This window comes from Zalophus californianus, chromosome 6 (genome assembly GCF_009762305.2).
Source record: "Zalophus californianus isolate mZalCal1 chromosome 6, mZalCal1.pri.v2, whole genome shotgun sequence".
Classification (NCBI taxonomy): Eukaryota; Metazoa; Chordata; class Mammalia; order Carnivora; family Otariidae; genus Zalophus; species Zalophus californianus.
The window spans coordinates 57024157-57045295 of record NC_045600.1 but is presented as its reverse complement, the minus strand read 5'-3'; the positions used below and the strand labels follow the sequence as shown (position 1 = coordinate 57045295).

At 37.0% G+C, this 21139-nt stretch overlaps 1 pseudogene; it reads right to left on the bottom strand.

Annotated features, from left to right (window-relative positions):
- LOC113909850 overlaps positions 1 to 16758 on the bottom strand; it is a 59840-nt pseudogene extending 43082 nt beyond the window's left edge.
- Positions 16759 to 21139: the final 4381 nt, after the last annotated feature.

Sequence of the window (21139 nt, the reverse complement as noted above, 5' to 3'; positions counted from 1 at the left end):
CAAGGTATATATGTCCTAGTATGCACTTAGTATCTTTCATTCTTTTATATTAATTTTGCTGTGTTACAGGGACTTGTGGTGAAGTATTTTATAGTGGATTTGCACCAACAAAGGACTATTGTTCAAGGACCACTAATCCCTAGTCTGTACAGATATAATCTGTATAGATTATAAAATATAAAATCTTTAGTAACAAAGAATGTTGTTAAAAAGGGTGCTTATTATATAAACATTTATTCAGTGTAATTAAATTTAATAATTCCTATATAAAGTTTAGCATGACAAAAGTAAAGCCGCTTTAACGGATAATGACCATTCTTTTGAAAATTAAAATACTGAGAACCTTAATGATTCTTTCTCTCTTTTTCTTTTTCTCCCTTCCTTCCTTCCTCTCTCTCTCTCTCCCCCCCCTCCTTCTTTGAGTGGGCTCTGCCCAGTAGGATGTGGTCAGAGGTTATGTGCCCTGCCATGATAGTTTTATGTGTTAACTTGGCTAGGCCCTAGTATCCAATGATTTAATCAGACACTAATCTAGGCGTTGCTGTGAAGGTATTTTGTAGGTGCCAGTTAACATCTAATCAGTTGACTTTAAGTAGAAGAGATTGCCCTGATTAATGTGCATAGATCTAATCCAGTCAGTTGAAGGCCTTAGGAACAAAAACTCAGTTCCCCAGAGAAAAAGAAATTCTGCCTCAAGACTAGTCAATGCCTCTCTGAGTCCTGCCAGCCCAACCTATGGATGTTAGATTTGTCAAGCCTGTGTGAACCAGTTTCTTAAAATAAATATCTTATTTTATTTTATTCAAATTATTTAAATCAATTCTTGATTCACAGAGCAGAATTATCCCTCATTGCAGAGATTTGGATTAGTTTTAACATATCATGACATGGAGTTCTTTTGTACATCAATTTATGTACATTTTTAAGGAATACAGAAAAGGTTTTGAGGTTTTTGTTTTTGTTTTTGTTTTTGTTTTTGTTTTTGTTTTGTTTGGAACAGGAAGATTGAGTAACTTTTAAAACTTTATGCCTAGGCATCTTGACCAAAGCAATAACATGAAAAGACTAAACACATCATTTCCTTTTTAATAAATTTAATGAAATAGAGTATGAATAAGTATGTAGATTAGTTAACAGTAATATATCAGTATTGATTCCTTAGTTGTGACACATGTACTAAAATAGTGTAAGATATTAATAGGGGAACTCAATGAGGGATATGTGAGAACTCTATACTAAGAAACTTTTCTGTTAATCTAAAATTATTCTAAAATTAAAAATGAGGGGGGAAAAGATGGCAGAGTAGTAGGGGACCCTATTCCAACTGGTCTGTGGAATTGAGCTCGATATCTACCAGACCACTCTGAACACCCACGAAATCATCCAGAGATATAAGAAGATGGATCTGGATCTCTACAAACAGAATATCACAGGCAGTTTGTTTCAAGGTATGAAGCGGGGAGCCATGATTCCATGGGCAGATATTGGAGGATAAACAGAAGGGGGTGGGAGACAGCCCTCAGGATCCTACACTGCCTGTGTGTGATAGCCTCCCACGCTGGGACTGGGGCACAGACTCACAGACTGGTAGAGGCAGGGAAAAGACTTTAGGGCAGCCCCCTGGACTGAAACCTGGAGTGGTGGGGCCGCACATGTGAACTGGGGGCAGCTGGCAGTTTTAGAAACACCAAGGGCAGAGATGAACCCCAACCTGGAGGCAAGGACTGGGAGCGCTGCTGAGGGGCACACAACCCAGGACGCTGCAGTTTATAGCAGCACAGACAGAAACAAGGAGAGTGTGGCCTGAAGAGCTCACTGAAGAACAGACTGTGATCTCTCTGCTCTGAGGCAGAGGGTTGGAAATGATCTCTTCTGCTCTGACTCTTGGAAGAGATGCAGAAAGCTGCCAGAGAACAAAAGCCCCAAAAAGCCAGTTTTCACTGAACCCATCAGCTGCCACAGGGGGCAGGGCAACTCTGTCCAAACAGGGTTGCCTGAGTAACAGTATGGCAGGCGCCTCCCCCAGAAGACAGGCTGGGAAAACAAGAGGCCAGCAACCCTAAGGTCCCTAGAAAACAAGTGCATCTTTCTTGGGTTGTGGTCAATAATTTGGACTCTATACATTCCCTCAACCACCCATCAACAAAATGACTAGGAGGAGGAACCCCCAAAATTAGGAAAGACTCAGAGATTATGATTTATACCACAGATTTACAAATGGATTCAGATATAACCAAGACATTGGAGATGGAATTCAGGGTAGCAGTTGTGAAGACAATAGCTAGAATGGAGAAATCAGTTAATGGCAACACAGAATCTCTAAGGGCAGAAATGAAAGCTGAAATGGCAAAATTTTAAAAATGCTGTCAATGAGCTCCAAGCTAATCTAGATAATCTAACAGCTAGGATAAGCGAGGCAGAAGAATGAATTAGTGACCTAGAAGACCAGTTAATAGACAAAAAGGGAAAAGAGGAAGCCGGGGATAAACAATTTGAGATGGCATAGGCTTGCAGGCCACTTGCGAGCCAGGGTCATTCAAGGACTGCAGTGAGAGTTAGGAAAGCCAGGCAAACCTGAGCAAGGAGGAGAAAATGTTCTCTTCCCCTTATCTCATGTTGCAAGTTCTGAATGCCTGGATCTGCAAGAAGTGGCTCTTGCCTAGATTAGAGGCATTCCTCCTTAGGACAAGAACATACTGTTCCTTGAAGAAGGGTGGCTGGGAGAATTCTTTAACTCTGCAAACATAAACAGAATACATACTGTTCTTGATAAATTTTGTGTATCTTTCTTCAAGGATGTTAGTTTAATCCCATTATGTGTGAAAGTACATATTGTTATGCTTACCTGATTGCTGCAAGTATATAGCTGTGTGGAAAATAAACGACAGCATGCAGTTGCAAGTGCTGCCTTTGCTCTGCATCCCCTGTGTCCCGGTTCTTTCGCGACCCTTACCCAGGGACCCCAACGCACTAGACGTTGACAACAATTCAGAATCCATGAAAACAGAATCAGAGAAATAAGTGAAACCATGAAGCGTGCCAATGTCAGAATTATTGGAATCCCGGAGAGGGTGGAGAGAGACAGAGGACTAGAAGATATATTTGAGCAAATCGTAGCTGAGAATTTCCCTAATCCGGGGAATGAAGCAAACATTTGTGTCCTAGAGGCAGAGAGTGTACATTGCCAGAGAGTGTACAGTGTACAAGTGTACATGCCAACACCCCGGCATGTAATAATAAAACTCGCAAATCTTATAACCAAGGAAACCATCTTAAGGGCAGTTACGGGGAAGAGATTCCTTACGTATAGAGGGAGGAACATCAGAATAACATCAGACCTATCCACAGAGACCTGGCAAGCAAGAAAGGCCTGGCAAGACATATTCAGGGTACTAAATGAGAAGAACATACAGCCAAGAATACTTTATCTGGCAAGGCTCTCATTTAGAATGGATGGAGAGATGCAGAACTTCCAAGACCAGCAGAAACTGAAAGAATATGTGACCACTAAGCCAGCCCTGCAAGAAATATTAAGGGGTGTTCTATAAAAGGAGAGAGACCCCCAAGAGTGGTATGGAAAAGAAATTTACAAGGACAATCTATAAAAACAAGGTCTTCACAGGCAACATGATGGCAATAAATTCATTTCTTTCAATAATCACTCTCAACGTGAATGGCCTAAATGCTCCCATAAAATGGCACAGGGTTGCAGATTGGATAAAAAACAGGACCCATCCATATGCTGTCTACAAAAGACTCATTTTGAACCTAAAGATACATCCAGACTGAAAGTGAAGGGGTAGAGATCCATCTTCTATGCCAATGGACCTCAAAAGAAAGCTGGGCTAGCAATTCTTATATCAGGCAAATTAGATTTTAAACTAAAGACTGTAGTTAGAGACACAGAAGGACATATCATTCTTAAAGGGTCCATCCAACAAGAAGATCTAACAATTGTAAATATCTATGCCCCAACATGGGAGCAGCCATTAAGCCAACTGTTAACCAAAATAAAGAGTCATATTGATAACAATACATTAATTGTAGGAGACCTCAATACTCCACTCTCAGTAATAGACAGATCATCTAAGCAGAAAATCAACAAAGAAACAAGAGCTTTGAATGACTTACTGGACCAGATGGACCTCATAAATATATACAGAACATTCCACCCTAAAACAACAGAGTACTCATTCTTCTCAAGTGCACATGGAACTTTCTCCAGAATAGACCACCTACTGGCTCACAAATCAGGTTTAACCAATACCAAAAGATTGAGATTATTCCCTGCATATTCTCAGACCATAATGCTTTAAAACTGGAATTCAATCACAAGAAAAAGTTTGGAAGAAATTCAAACACTTGGAAGCTAAAGGCCACTCTGCTCAAGAATGTTTGGGTCAACCAGGAAATCAAAGAAGAACTTAAACAATTCATAGAAACCAATGAGAATGAGAGCACATTGGTCCAAATCCTATGGGTTACGGCAAAGGCGGTCCTAAGGGGGAAATACATACCCATCCAAGCCTCACTCAAAAAAAAAAAAAAAAAAAAAAGGAAAAATCCTGAATTCACCAACTAACTCTACACCTTAAAGAACTAGAGAAAAAGCAACAATGATGCCTAAGCCATGCATTAGAAGAAAAATAATTAAGATTAGAGCAGAGATCAATGACTTAGAAACCAGAAACACAGTAGATCAGATTAACAAAACTAGAAGCTGGTTCTTTGAAAGAATTAATAAGATTGACAAACCACTGGCCAGACTTATCCAAAAGAAAAGAGAAAGGACCCAAATTAATAAAATTATGAATGAAAGGGGAGAGATCATGACTAACACCAAGGAAATAGAAACAATTATTAGAAATTATTATCAACAACTATATGCCAATAAGCTGAGCAACCTGGATGAAATGGATGCCTTCCTCAAAATCTATAAACTCCCGACTGAAATAGGAAAAAATTGACAACCTGAACAGGCCAATAACCAGTAACAAGATTGAAACAGTGATCAAAAACCTCCCAAAAAACAAGAATCCAGGGCCTGATGGATTCCTTGGGGGAATTTTACCAAACATTCAAAGAAGAAATAATACCTATTTTTCTGAAGCTGTTTCAATAAATAGAAACAGAAGGAAAGCTTCCAGACTCATTCTATGAGGCCAACGTTACCTTAATCCCCAAACCAGGCAAAGACCCCATCATAAAGGAGGATTTCAGACCGATATCCCTGATGAATATGGATTCCAAAATCCTCAACAAAATCCTAGCTAATAGGATCCAACAATACAATAAAAGGATCATCCACAATGACCAAGTGGGATTTATACCCCAGATGCAAGGGTGGTTCAACATTCGCAAATCAATCAATGTGATAGAACACATTAATAAGAGGAGAAAGAAGAACCATATTGTCTTCTCAGTTGATGCAGGAAAAGCATTTGACAAAATACAGCATCCTTTCCTGATTAAAACTCTTCAGAGTATAGGGACAGAGGGAAAATTCCTCAAGTTCATAAAATCCATCTCTGAAAAACCCACGGCGAATATCATCTTCAATAGGGAAAAGCTGAGAGCCTTTCCCTTAAGATCAGGAACACGTCAAGGATGCCCACTCTCGCCACTGTCATTCAACATAGTACTAGAAGTTCTAGCAACAGCAATCAGACAACAAAAAAAAAGGTACTCAAATTGGCAAAGAGGAAGTCAAACTCTATCTTTTCACAGATGACATGCTACTTTATGTGGAAAACCCAAAAGACTCCACCCCCAAATTACTAGAACTCATACAGCAATTCAGTAATGTGAAAGGATACAAAATCAATGCACAGAAATCAGTTGCTTTCTTATACACTAACAATGCAACTGTAGAAAGAGAATTTAGAGAAAGAATTCCATTTACAATAGCATCAAAAACCATAAGATAACTCAGAATAAACCTAACCAAAGAGGTAAAGGATCTATACTCTAGGAACCACAAAACACTCATGAAAGAAATTGAAGAAGACACAAAAAGATGGAAAAACATTCCATGCTCATGGATCAGAAGAATAAACATTTTTAAAATGTGTATGCTACCCAGAGTGATCTATACCTTCAATGCCATCCTGATCAAAATTCCAATGACATTTTTCAAAGTGCTGGAACAAACAATCCTAAAATCTGTACAGAATCAGAAAAAAACCCAATTCGCCAAGGAAATGTTGAAAAAGAAAAACAAAGCTGGGGGCATCACGTTGCCCGATTTCAAACTATATTACAAAGCTGTGATCACCAAGACAGCATGGTACTGGCACAAAAATAGACACATAGACCAGTGGAACAGAATAGAGAGCCCACATATGGACCCTCAACTCTGTGGTCAACTAATTGTGGACAAAGCAGGAAAAAATGTCCAATGGAAAAAAGACAGTCTCTTCAACAAATGTTGTTGGGAAAATTGGACACGGCTATATACAGAAGAATGAAACTGAACCATTTCCTTATACCACACACAAAAATAGACTCAAAATGGATGAAAGACATCAATTTGAGACAGGAATCCATCAAAATCCTAGAGGAGAACATAGGCAGTAACCTCTTTGACTTCGGCTGCAGCACTTCTTTCAAGATACATCTCCAGATACAAGACTAGTGAAACAAAAGCAAAAATGAACTTTTGGGACTTCATCAAGATAAAAATCTTCTGCACAGTAAGGGGAACAGTCAACAAAACAAAGAGGCAACCCACAGAATGGGAAAAGATATTTGCAAATGACACTACAGATAAAGGGCTGGTATCCAAGATCTATAAAGAACTTCTCAAACTCAACACCCAGAAAACAAATAATCAAGTCAAAAAATGGACAGAAGAGATTGAATAGACATTTCTCCAAAGAAGACATACAAATGACTAACAGACACATGAAAAAATGTTCATCCTCATTAGCCATCAGGGAAATTCAGATCAAAACCACATTGAGATACCACCTTACACCAGTTAGAATGGCAAAAATGGACAGGGCAAGAAACAGCAACTGTTGGAGAGGTTGTGGAGAAAGGGGAACACCCTGAAACTGTCGGTGGGAATGCAAGTTGGTACAGCACTTTGGAAAACAGTGTGGAGGTGCCTCAGAAAATTAAAAATAGAGCTACCCTATGACCCAGCAATTGCACTCTTGGGTATTTACCCCAAAGACACAGATGTAGTGAAAAGAAGGGCCATATGCACCCCAATGTTCATAGCAGCAATGTCTGCAATAGCCAAACTGTGGAAAGAGCCAAGATGTCCTTCAACAGATGAATGGATAAAGAAGATGTGGTCCATGTATACAATGGAATATTACTCAGCCGTCAGAAAGGATGAATTCCCAACTTTTACATCAACATGGTTGGGACTGGTGGAGATTATGCTAAGTGAAATAAGTCCAGCAATGTCAATTATCATATGGGTTCACTTATTTGTGGAACATAAGGAATAGCATGGAGGACATTAGGAGAAGGAAGGGAAAAATGAAGGGGGGGAAATAGGAGGGAGAGATGAACCATGAGAGACTATGGACTCTGAGAAACAAACTGAGGGTTCTAGAGGGGAGGGGGGTGGGGGGATGGGTTGGCCCGTTGATGGATATTAATGAGGGCACGCGCTGCATGGAGCACTGGATATTATAAGAAAACAATGAATTGTGGATCACTACATCAAAAACTAATGATCTCTTGTATGGTGATTAACATAACATAATAAAATAAAATTAAAAGTTTATTTAAATATTTAAAGTCAAAGCAAAGATGGCTAAAAAAAGGAATGTCATTTAATTAAATTTAAGGATAAATCCAAATAGCAAGTAGATCATAATTCTCAGGAGAGGGGAAATCATATAATCTCTACTGAAAAAACAATGCAAGTATATTATCAGGAATTTGGTAGACATGCAATCAGAAGAAAAAGTGTAAGATTAAATTTAGTGTCTTTGAGATAAGCTTTTCTGAGACTGTCTTCCCTCAGCAGATATTTAGACACAGCCATAATGTTCAACTTTGCCTTCTTTAGCCAAGATCCTTGGGTAATAGATCTCCCTTCTCTGTTTCCATGGCAGACCATCTGCCTTTTGTTCACAAAGTAAGTTTCTTTCCAAAAAGAGTAGTTAAAAGAAATTGAGCTTCTTATGAAAACATTATAGTTCTTCCAGTTCTACCTCCCTGAGATTGTTCTTAAACCAGTGTTTTCAAGTTTGGGTTGTTTCCATTTCTTTTTCTTTTTCCAACAATGTTTTGAAGAACACTTTATATATATAGCTCTATGTACTTTGCAGTTATTTTTAACTGTAATTTCTTAGATTTAGGCCAAGAAATATATAAGGATTTTGGTGCATTTTGTTAAATAGTCCTTTTGAATATTTGTTTCACTTCATGTTTCCAAAAGCAGTAGGTGGTAATGCTCATTTCCTGACATACTTGACAATTTGGTTTTATCCTTAATTATTTTTTTTAAATGAGAAAATTAACAATGGTATCTCTTGGTTTGCCATTTTTACCACCTCCTTGTGAATTTCTCATTTCTGTTCTTTGCTCAGGCATTCTGATTTTCAGACATCAGTTTCTGTAACTTATTAACTTGTGCACAGACTCCTCTTTTAGTGCTGAGAAAATCTGCTTTCAGATCCTGAAGGCCTACACAGTGGTGAATTCATCTCGAGAGTCATCTTGAGGCCCGGACCTCCTCAGGCAACACATTTCTTTCTTAAACATGGTCCTTGACATTTAAAATTAGAAGAGGAATTACTCCTGATTGTTGCTTTTCTATTGTGCTCTACACTTATCACTTTTCAAACCTTAGCGCCCCCTCCTTTTTACTTTACCAAGTGCAGAAATAGCTTATTCTCACCATTAGCCATCTGCCAACTGTATACTTTTTACCCCAAAGCCAGTGCCCATCACTGTAATGTGGCTGTAAATGTGGCTATTTCATCTTAATCTTCACTCTACATGTGCCAAAGTGTCCATCCTTCTCCAACCCCTATTCAAGAAACATGGTATATTTTGGTTTTCACTCTAAAATATACATATTTTTTAAGGTTTTTGAGAACATAAGTAAAGTTAATTCAAGCTGTTTCTTCAGGGCATATGTGCTGTAGTGGGATTTTGTTTTAGTCCTTCAGCAGAAAGACTGAACTAATATGCTGGATGTTGATGATTCTTCTTTTACCCTTAATAATAGTAAAATTTATGCTCAAAAAGCTTTCCTCAAAGTTCTTTCTTTTAGGTCTTTTGTGTATATATATATATATATACATACATACACACCTATTTCTCTAACCTCTTTCCCATATGGATTTTGAAGTCTTATGAAATCCCTCTTGATATTTATCTTGCCTTCCCTTACCACTTTATGTACTTGACTAGCAAGGAATAATAATTCATAGAATCTCAGGAGTTGCTCAGTCACTGTCTTGAAGCAGAATGCTATTTAAATATATTTCAGAAGAGCTGTTTGTAAAATGAAAATGAATGTCAACCCAGGCTTTATGGATGTTCTATATAGCGAATAGATTTCGAATAGATTTCGCCTTAAAAATTGTAGTGTTATCATTTTCAGGTATTGACTGAGCTGTGGCAAATCTCTATCCAAGAGATCATGTAAATGAATTGACACAGCAGGTCAAACTTTCTGTTCAAAGACTGAGTTTTGTGCTGAACCAGAAGGCCAAGTAAAGCAAGACATAGTTACCATCTATACTACTTTTACTCCAGTGGTTTAATCAATCCCTTCCTAAGCATTAACCTTAAGAAATTTTAAAGGGAGAGTACTTATTCCAGTATGGTGGGCAAGTTTTATGTAATTTTCATTTGTCCTCTACTGTCCTTTCCTGATGTAGTTAATTTGTCCATGCTAATCTTAACACAAAACATGACAATTAAGATCACTTCCTTAGTTATTGTGATTGGCAATTCTTTGGCTTAGGGACTTTAAGAACTTCAAGTAAGCACACTGAAAGGGTTGGACTTCTTGGGACCCTTGGAATCAGGAAGTCTGTGTTTTCCACTTTTTTTTCTCCTGTACTTAAGATGACTATTTTTCCTGGGTCTGCTTCAAAGCCTCTGTGTCCTTCAGAGTTTTTGGCATATAATAGAAATTTCAGGTCTTTTCCAAAGGAATTTTTCCCCCTTTAGCTTTATTAAAAAGTTGTATTAGGTCACTTCTTATAGGATTCTATAACTTACTATATTTAATTATTTTAAGCCTAGGAAAGCCATCACCAAGACATCATGGAGATTATATCAAGGGGGGATGCAAGTTATTATCCTAGACCAATTTTCTGTCTACTATCTTTATTCTTTGTATCTCTGTCATATATCCTTTCAGCTATTTGCTAATTTAGATGAGGGAAAAATTAGAGGACAAAAAAGAGTTTGGAAAATAGGATTGGGTCTTTCAGTAGCAATACAAGATCCAGCTAGATAGTGAGACGGGAGTCCATCAAAATCCTAAAGGAGAACACAGGCAGCAACCTCTTCGACCTCAGCCACAGCAACTTCTTCCTAGAAACATCGCCAAAGGCACGGGAAGCCAGGGCAAAAATGAACTATTGGGATTTCATCAAGATAAAAAGCTTTTGCACAGCAAAAGAAACAGTCCACAAAACCAAAAGACAACCGACAGAATGGGAGAAAATATTTGCAAATGACATATCAGATAAAGGGCTAGTATCCAAAATCTAGAAAGAACTTATTAAACTCAACACCCAAAGAACAAATAATCCAATCAAGAAATGGGCAGAAGACATGAACAGACATTTTTCCAAAGAAGCCATCCAAATGGCCAACAGACACATGAAAAAGTGCTCAACATCGCTTGGCATCAGGGAAATCCAAATCAAAACCTCAATGAGATACCATCTCACACCCGTCAGAATGGCTAAAATCAACATGTCAGGAAACGACAGATGTTGGCGGGGATGCGGAGAAAGGGGAACCCTCCTACACTGTTGGTGGGAATGCAAGCTGGTGTAACCACTCTGGAAAACAGTATGGAGGTTCCTCAAACAGTTGAAAATAGAGCTACCATACGATCCAGCAATTGCACTACTGGGTATTTACCACAAAGATACAAATGTAGGGATCCGAAGGGGTACGTACACCCCAATGTTTATAGCATCAATGTCCACAATAGCCAAACTGTGGAAAGAGCCAAGCTGTCCATCAACAGATGAATGGATAAAGAAGATGTGGTATATATAGATACAATGGAATATTATGCAGCCATCAAAAGGAATGAGATCTTGCCATTTGCAACGACATGGATAGAACTGGAGGGTGTTATGCTGAGTGAAATAAGTCAATCAGAGAAAGACATGTATCATATGACCTCACTGATATGAGGAATTCTTAATCTCAGGAAACAAACTGAGGGTTCCTGGAGTGGTGGGGGGTGGGAGGGATTGGGTGGCTGGGTGATAGACACTGGGGAGGGTATGTGCGATGGTGAGCACTGTGAATTGTACAAGACTGATGAATCACGGATCTGTACTTCTGAAACAAATAATGCAATATATATTAAGAAAAAAAAAAGAAGAAGATAGCAGGAGGGGAAGAATGAAGGGGAGTAAGTCGGAGGGGGAGATGGACCATTAGAGACGATGGACTCTGAAAAACAAACTGAGGGTTCTAGAGGGGAGGGGGTGGGGGGATGGGTTAGCTTGGTGATGGGTATTAAAGAGGGCACATTCTGCGTGGAGCACTGGGTGTTATGCACAAACAATGAATCATGGAACACTACATCAAAAACTAATGATGTAATGTATGGTGATTAACATAACAATAAAAAATTATTAAAAAAAATCCAACTAGATAAAAATAACTTGAAACTTTTCAGAAATTATGTTTTAAAAATAAGCCCAGAGAGCATCTCCTCCTAGAATTCTTTCCTTTCACCCCCTGATAATATAAAAGACCTTTGTAAAACTCAGCTTATTTTTATCACAGATATTCTATTTGATTTTAATTATTTGTTTCTGTTTCCTCAACTGGGCTATGTTTGATTGTAGGTCTGTATCATACATTACTTTATCCCCAGCTTCCAGCACAGCACTCTTATATAGTAACCAAACAAGGTTATCTATAAAAGTAACTGGTTTTAAGGGCTTTTCTCTCTGCCATGACCTAATTGAGTATTCAGTACTACCTATATGGAATTCTTATTTAATCCTCTTATAGGCCTTAAGTAGGAGGTTTTATTATTGCCCCCATTTTTATGATGATGACCTGAAGCATAGAGAGTTAAAGTTAAGCATCTTACTTAAAGTCGTATAATGATTAGGCGGTGGAGTGAGGATTCAAAACAAGGAAGTTCTCTCATCCCTAACCACAATGCTGTACTGTTCCTCAGCATGAACAAATGGTGCTTCCCGAGTAATTTTGGCTTGAATCCTAAGATGCTTCAAAAACAGAATTTTGACACTTAGCACCAAGCTGAAAGTATGGATGTGCTATCAGATACAGCTGCAGCAATGTTGAGAAATCTCCCCTTGATTTCCTTTGTTGGATAAGCTGATGTGGAATTAGAGGTCTGAGAGTTGGGCATCCAGAGAGCCAGAAAGAAGAGACAGAGTTCTCAAATCAACCTGATAATTAGCTCTGAATACTTAAACTTTTTTGGTCAGCTAGTTAATCCTAGATCCTTTTAGCACGTATGCACAGTTTGCATGCTTTTCAACTCGCATCGCACCTCCGGCCGGCCTTTACTGTGCTGTGTTTTAGTGTAGAGCTCATTGTGCTCATCTTGACCTTTTCTTGAGTTTTCAGTTTTAAGTGCGAACTATATCTGGTGAGAACTTGAAGTGGAAATCATTTGGAATTATAGTACCTGCAATGCCTCTGAAATACATTAAAAAGAACAATAGCTGTGATAAAGTATTCACAGCTTCTAAAAAATGTATTCATTTATGTCCGCTGAGCATTGCTGAACAGTAGGTTTATTTAAAGTTAAATTACCTTTATATTCCCTTGCTTCTATTCATTTCAGAGCAGTAGGATACTGTAGCCAGACTTCCCTTGAGCAACCAAAAAATTAGAAACCCCTATAAAACCCAGATATTTAACTGATTGCTTCAAACAATTGCTTTGAAAATGCAGTGGTGTTTTTGATGAAAGACCAACAAGTAAAATTTTTTATCAAACCCATTCTTTAGAGGAATAACTTTTCAATTGTTCATCTAATTGAAGGATATGAATATATTCAGAAAATCCTCAGATGAATTTGTGATGCAGTCTGCACAAACAGCGTATTACAAAATTATAACAAATAGGGTTAAAAGGGAAGTTAACACCACAATGCCAAAGCAGTTTTGTGTAGGTTCCTAATTAACTATTTCATTGCATTGTGTCCTTTGTGAGTGCTCATGAGATGGCAGCAGACTTCATGACATGCAGCGTGGAGAGAATATAAGCTCTTTTGCTCAGATCTCTAGACGGCTGCTTCTTTAAATTGGGCTGCCAACTGGCATCTGGGAAGTCATCTCTGCAATATTTTAAGACTGGAGAAATGGGTGATTAGAGCTCAGCATTTAAAGTACTTCATTTTTAGTGGCAGTTTTGCAGAATTTTCTTCTTATTCAATAGTGAATATAAGGAAAGTCACTCTTCTATTATTCGAAAAATAACTGAATCATCTATGACTTTTTTATTTTTGCTAATCATTTAACTCTAATTTTAAATATTCCACTCCAGTGTGTTTAAATTCAATTGTGTGTTTAAATTCAATTGTGGTGAGGATGGCAATAATAATCCAATTGGAAAACTGGGTGAACCATTTTTAAAATGGACACGCAAACCTAATTATTTGATTAAATGGTATACATTTCTTTGGAATTCTATTTTTTTAAAGATTTATTTAGAGAGAGAGAGTATGCGCGTGAGACGGAGGCATAGAGGGAGAGAGAATCTCAAGCAGACTCTGCATTGAGCTGGGAGCCCAATGCGGGGCTTGATGCAGCGCTGGATCTCAGGACCCCTGGGATCATGACCCTCAGATCATCACCTGAGCCAAAACGAAGAGTTGGATGCTCAACTGACTGCACCACCCAGACACTCCTGGAATTCTATTCTGTAGAGAGAGAGTAGGAAGTCTTTTCTGGAGTATGTCTTAAAAATTGTCAAAACTTGCCTATTCTAATGAAATCTTACCATCTAATATAAATAGCCCTAGAGAAAAACTGTTTCTTATCCTATGTACGTGAGAAGGTTTAATATCTAGGTCAGGAAATTTTATGACTCTGAAAGTAACTTTTCCCTATTTTATGTCCAAAAATGAAATGGCATTTTCTTAGATTCTCAGCAAAGACAATTGAATATATATCTTCACTAGAATTCTGCTGTCCTGATGAAATTTGAGGGACATTAATGAAAACTGTCAAATACAATATAATCTTTAATCTGGGAGAGGTGACAATGTATAAAAAGTGACTCATGTAAATGTAGAATATAAATAAAATTGCTAAAGAAAAGAATAACTTCCTGTTTGCCTCCAAAGGTTAGGGCTTTATTCCAAACTGTAAACACCTCTAGCTCACCTCTCGATATGAACAGTATTTTTATTCAAGAATGGCTAATAAATTTCTGAGCATCCAACTTGACTGACTAAGGCTGTTTCAGCACTAGTTCTAAAATTATATTCAATATTAATAGTATATGATTATAAGTCTCATATAAATATAAAGATTTATTTGAGGTAAGTGTCATAGAAAAGTAAAACATAAAACTTTATTATTTGATATTTTTAGTTTAGTATTTTAGATTATTTAACCTTTTTTTGGCTGCTACTTAAGCCAATGTTTACTGGGGTTATGAATTTTTCCTCTATCAATTCTATTGTAAATAAAGAATAGCTGGTCAGAGTGAATTTGTTTTGCCTTGGATCACCTTTGTGTGGAGATGATCTAGGAGAGAAGAATTGAGTTGACTATACTGACCAGTTGAAAGGATGTGATCTCAGAATGGATCCCTCCATTTCTATCTTCCTTTCCTTCCTCTGGCCACTGTGGCTGCCCAGTTAACAGTATGGATCATGAGACAAATGTATTACTAGGATGTTCTCTCTCATTCTCTATTTATGGAGTAACCTATGTAAGTCCTGTATATCTTATTCCTAAATAAATGAACAAGGCATGATAACTTATTGTAATTCTCTTTCACAGAGAATTACACGCAGAGACCTACCTAAGAGTAGGTCTTGCAGTGGATCTGGCTGTCTTTTGTGTGAATAAAACTTCAGTGATATTTGTTCACTTTTTTAACAGAAAATTTTGAGAATGAATGGAAATTATGAGGAAGATATGCACAGTAATTTTTAATAGCATGGGATTAGGAGTTAATAAGATGTGAAAAAATTAGCTGAATGGCTCTGAACTTGTTACATAATTTTTTAAAGATTATTGTACCATCTATCAATTAAGGATAACCATAGTATCTGACAGGATTGTTGTAGGGTGAAATAAGACAATATCATAAATTCCTTAGCATTATGCCTAGCATACTAAGGGCTTAATAACTTGTTATTTCAAAATTTATATCATGTAATAATTGAAACCAAACAAACTGAGAATAAAAATAGAATCTCAGACTTTATAGACAAAAAGTAATTTCTTAAGCCATCACCATATAGCTATGTAATTATTCCCACAGAATGAAATAACAAATATTTTTAAAGCTTTAAATGTTGTTTTCCTCATAAGATTGACATTTAAGAAAAGATCTTATAGTTTTCCAAGCCAAAAAAATCATCCTTTTAACTATGTTTTTGTTAAGATATACAATTTTAACTATAAATGCAGAATATTGCAGAAGGTACTCTTCCTTTTACCATGGTTTTTCCAAACATATTGTCTATTTCTTTTGAGGAGTTTATACATTAGCAATGAAGTATATTTGTATTTAACTGGTAATCATATACATATACATAAATATATACTTACACATATATGTATATGTCATATATAAAATGACTGTGTGAGGTTTTCTGTAAGGCCTTGATGTAAGAAGGAATTTTCAAAAGTAATTATGAAACTCATGCTTTTCCTGATATAACATTTTTGTGCCAAAGTTGTAAAACATTTTGGCTGTCTGTAACTAGTCAGCAATGTATGATTTAATTTCGATTTTCATTTCTTTGTATTTGTAGGCAAAGCATTTCCTATTTAAATCAGATAAGCATTTTCTAATGTTCTAGGACTTTACTTAATTCACTGTGCATATGGTGGCTTAATTCACCTATTCATCTCCTGCCCCATTTCCAGACCTGTCCTAATAGCAGTCACTGTTTTCCTCATCTTCTAAACTGAGCATCCTGAGTCTGCATCTCTGCTTTCAAAAAACAAACAAACAAACAAACAAAAAACAACTGTAATACAATATCCAAGCTGCTACAGAAAAGGATTAAAATGCTGTAAACAGAATAAGGACACGTCTTTTTGTATAGTCTTTGAAATTTAAACAGCCATTATTAGTTAAAAGGATAATTTCCTTCTGCTTGCCTCCAAAGATTAGTACTATATTTCAAATAGTAAAAGAGAAAGACTCTTACCTTGCTACTTTTGATTAGGAAAAGCAATTGTAGGCAGATGAAAGATCAGAAAAACCTCTATAAATATTCTTTCTTCAGAGGTAATGGAACTTGGGACTTGTGAACCAATTAAAAATGTTTTTCATTTTGAGTCTCTGCTTCTTGGGTATTGAATATCAATTCAAAGCTGGATTGAAAATCAGAGATGTGCACAAATCTCATACTGGCTCAAGTAGGTCCAAAATATTCCAGCAACCCATTGAGGCATTGAGAGCCATGTTTTCATCTCAGTCTGAGATTCTTTAGCTGCCAAGAAACTAGAGGGGGTGGGATTTTTATCCCAAGATATCACTCATAACACAGATGCCAGAGTCAGCCACTGACATCCCTGGCTAGTCCTGTGGAACTCCAGTCGACAGCTGGCTGCTTGGGCTGCCAAAACAATCCACAATATTTTGAACTTCTGCCTTCATTCAGGTTTCCAGGCTTTGCAGAGAGATGGGAAACAAATAGTCATTACATTTCCACTATCGTAAAGAAAGCCAGAAGATGCCATTTAAGAATGATTTGCAGCTTGGAGGAAGGAAGATAAACTTTCAGTGATACAATCATGGGCACCATTAGCCAGTGAGCAAATAAGTAAAAGGACTCCCCCTCTTGGAATATACAGGCTCTTAGGAACAAGGCTGAGTCATTAGATACAATTTTTGTGTGAAAGAAAATATGCCTCCTTCTGCAGGTAGAGAGAATAGCTTGGCACGTCCCACTCACCTTTGTGACCACTCTATGTGGTAAACCTGAGTCTCATAAGCCTTTAGGGCCCACATGAATTTCTTTATAGGAAAGATTGAGAAAGAATGAGAAAGATTTATAGAAAGAATGCCTTTGGGCATTCTTAACTTATTTATCCAGACTTACTGTCATTATAATTACTCAGATATCTACCTTTAAATATCAGAAGGGAAAAGCCTGTGTGGTTTTCCCTTTAAGTGATGTAGATCTGAAATATCAGGTGCAAATAAGAAGTAGGATTCCAACATGATCTGATCTATTATCATACAGTTGGCTTTAGCTTAACAGTGTAATGGGTTTATAAGGGATAATTTAAAACATTCCAAAATTAGACCTCAACACTTAAAAATATGTCAACATATCACAATAGTTCATAAGACCAGTGAGTGTGCTAGTTAGTTCTAGCTATATCACCACCTACTGTGTTATTGGTACAAAATATGTGTTCCATGAACATTTATTGGCAGAAGGAAGTAAGGAAAGGAGGGAGAGAGAAGGGGAGGATGGAAGAGGAATGAAGAAAGACAAGAGCTTTTAAAAATGTGATAACATCTAGAAACTAAAGCTAACCAGATTTTTTTTGAAATTTCTAACATAATTCTTTTACCTGCAGAAGACTTAAAGACAATTTTAATATATAAGATAAATTATAATTTTTGATCCACTTGTTTCTGTTAAAATATTTTCCTGAGAGAAAAACAAAGGTACTAAAGACAAAGTAAAGTATCATCTGGGTATATTGAGTAAAGCTCATAATAATCCCAGGCCAAATGGCTTATAACAAGAAAGATAAAATAGTTATTATAGAGATTAGGTGAAAATCAACATAACATTGTAGCCAAAAGCCATAGAATTGATGGCAGCAATACATACAGAGAGGGGAAAATACCTTTTTTAAATGTTGAAAGTTTATGAGTCAAAAATAATCTACAATTTAGTTTCCAAATAATCTATTTCATTCAAATTTTTACTTTAAGTAAATTATGTTTATTGATTACCTATTAACATGTCAAGAACCCTGCTTTAAAAAATTGTGATCTCAACTACAAATATATCAGGAGAATTGACTAGAATTTAGAGGCGTTAGAATGAGAATATAAATCGGCCTCTTAGACACAGAGGGAGCAAGAATTCAGACTGCTGCTAGTGTTGTGGAATGTCCTGGGATATGATTTAATGCATGAAGAAAATGTACTTTGAAGAGACAATGAAAAACTAGTCTCAAGAGGGATTTTATCTATAATTGCATTTTATGTGCTAGAATTACGAGACAAAGGCAAGGGCATTGCCTGAGTGTTGAGTGAGCTAAGGGCAAAATCTGCCTTTGACCAGAGTGGCCTTAGGAAACCAGATCTTGCCAAAACTACAGTATAGGATGCTGCAGATGTAATAGGGCTTATCAATGATGCAGTTTTGAGTGTTCAACACATTTTCAATATGAAAATTAAACTGGAACAATGGAGGTGCCATGAGGAAATGACAGAGATTACAATTGTTATATTTGAATTAGGAAATTTCTTTACATTGATAAGCTGGGCAGATAAAAAGGTAATAGTAGGAATGTGAAAGAGTGTGTGTGTGGAAAATTGTTGTGTAGTAAGACTAGTTGGTGACAAATTTCAACCAAACTGTCAAAAGCCAGTAAAAAATTGTTTTCCATGGTGGGGGTGGGGGGATTGTCTTTTAATGCCAAACCCTTGTGAATAACAAAATTCTTGACTTTCAGGATGCTCGGACTCAAAGTTTCCCATAGGCTATTATGTTAATTTCCTTCCTTTGTGACTGAGATCCTAATATGTTAATATTATTAATTAATTACATATATAATATTAATATTGAGTAGACATTCAACAACACTATAAAATACATCACAGAGTCCTTAAGGACAAAATGGACTCATACTAGACATCTACCTTTTATTCAAAAGTCCCTTCAAATAGAAATTAGTGGGGATATCCCTCAGTGGGACATGATTTGCTTTACTTCCTGCTAGAGCTGTCCATGTATGTGAGCTTATTAGCCTGCACTGCGCAGGTGTGTGTATATCTATGTGGAAAGGGATGAGACGTTATTTTTTTTAAATCTGTTAAACCTTCTGAATCCATTTATGATTTCTCTTAAATTTCATGTCAGGAATACACATTAAAATGTAAATAATTACTTCATTTTTTAACTGATGTTTCTCCCTCTGTGACAGTGATGGCCTCTGGCCACCACAACACAGAAGGCGTTAGAGGTCATAGCGATAGTGAAATACCACATACTTCAGATTTATGCCATTTGTATTTTTGAGTGAACACTGCATGCTGGCACAGTATTAGATTCTGTGAGGACATCAAAGAAATAGAAGAGATTACTGTTGTCCGCAAGGCAAGAACAGTTTTACTGCACTTTTCTCAAGTGAAAATGTAGCTCCTGAATTGGTCAACTTTCTTGGGAGTAGCGTGTTTTCCTTTCTAAAGATCTCATAAAACATTTTTGTTCATACCATCCCACCGGATGGAAAGATTCAATGGAAACTTCACATAGATTTGGTGGAATGGGCGGGGGAGGGGGAAGTGGGGGGAAATACCAGAATGTCAGCACTTCATTGAGAACAGAACAGTCATGCCAGATAAGATGTTGAAAGCCTGTAAAACTGGCTTATGACAAAGGCAAGAACACATTTATTTGTGATTTCTCTTCAACAGTTCTGTGACAAATTTGTTGCATTTGTACGGATTTTATTGGCTGCCTTAGACCATTGATTTGAGAATTCATAGTCATCCTTTTTTTCTTCTTTTAAATTTGTTCAACTGTCTAAGGCAGAGGGTAAAAGTTGGAATGGGGGTTTAAACTTTTTTCATACTCTGTGAGCTCTTGAATACAGATTTTTACAGAAACCACTGATATATATTAAGATAATGATTCTGGGTCTCAGATAGTGGGAAAGAATAGATAAACTACCTTAGCACAGAATGAGATATAAAATCCATTCCTAGATGGGGAATATCTTGTGAATATATATATTAACAAGACATTATGAATACATTAAAACAATGGAAGGAGTTTAAGTAGGGGTAAGTAATAGGCATTTATTCCCTAAATTATCCTTAATGTTCAACAAAGAGAGTAAAGGAAGATAAGTCTGGAAGTACAAACGGGAAATTACAAAATTATGAGGGAATTTACTAAGTTATAGTAGAATTAGTATTAGTAGAAGGGGCCAGAAGCAAGGAAGAGAAATAGCAATCAAGTAGGTATAGACTGTCCAGGGAGGAAACCATGTAGTCTGTAAGGGAACGTGTAAGTATAGTGTAAATATAGATTATTTGCCCTTAGGACATTTTCTGATTTTCCAAAATTCAGCTTTGGCACCTGAGTTTAACCTGAGATTTTTTTTTATTTCTTCTGTCACTCACATTTTCATTTTTAAAAGCTATAGTAATTGAGGGACACCTGGGTGGCTCAGTCGTTAAGCATCTGCCTCTGGCTCAGGTCATGATCCCAGGGTCCTGGGATCGAGCCCTGCCTCGAGCTCCCTGCTCAGAGGGAAGCCTGCTTCTCCCTCTCACACTCCCCCTGCTTGTGTTCCCTCTCACTATATCTTTCTCTGTCAAAGAAATAAAAAAAATCTTTAAAAGCTATAGTGATTAAAGTACAAATTGATAAAATGTTTTTTCTAAAGTTGCACAGACAGAAGCTGAAACCACAAGCTTCTGTATCTCCAATAATTTTGCTCTAAATAGTTGGGAAAATGAACTCTTTATTTGGATTAAGAATGGGGATGTTTCTGGGAATAAAGAGCTGCTTGTTATTGTCTCCTGACCAAAA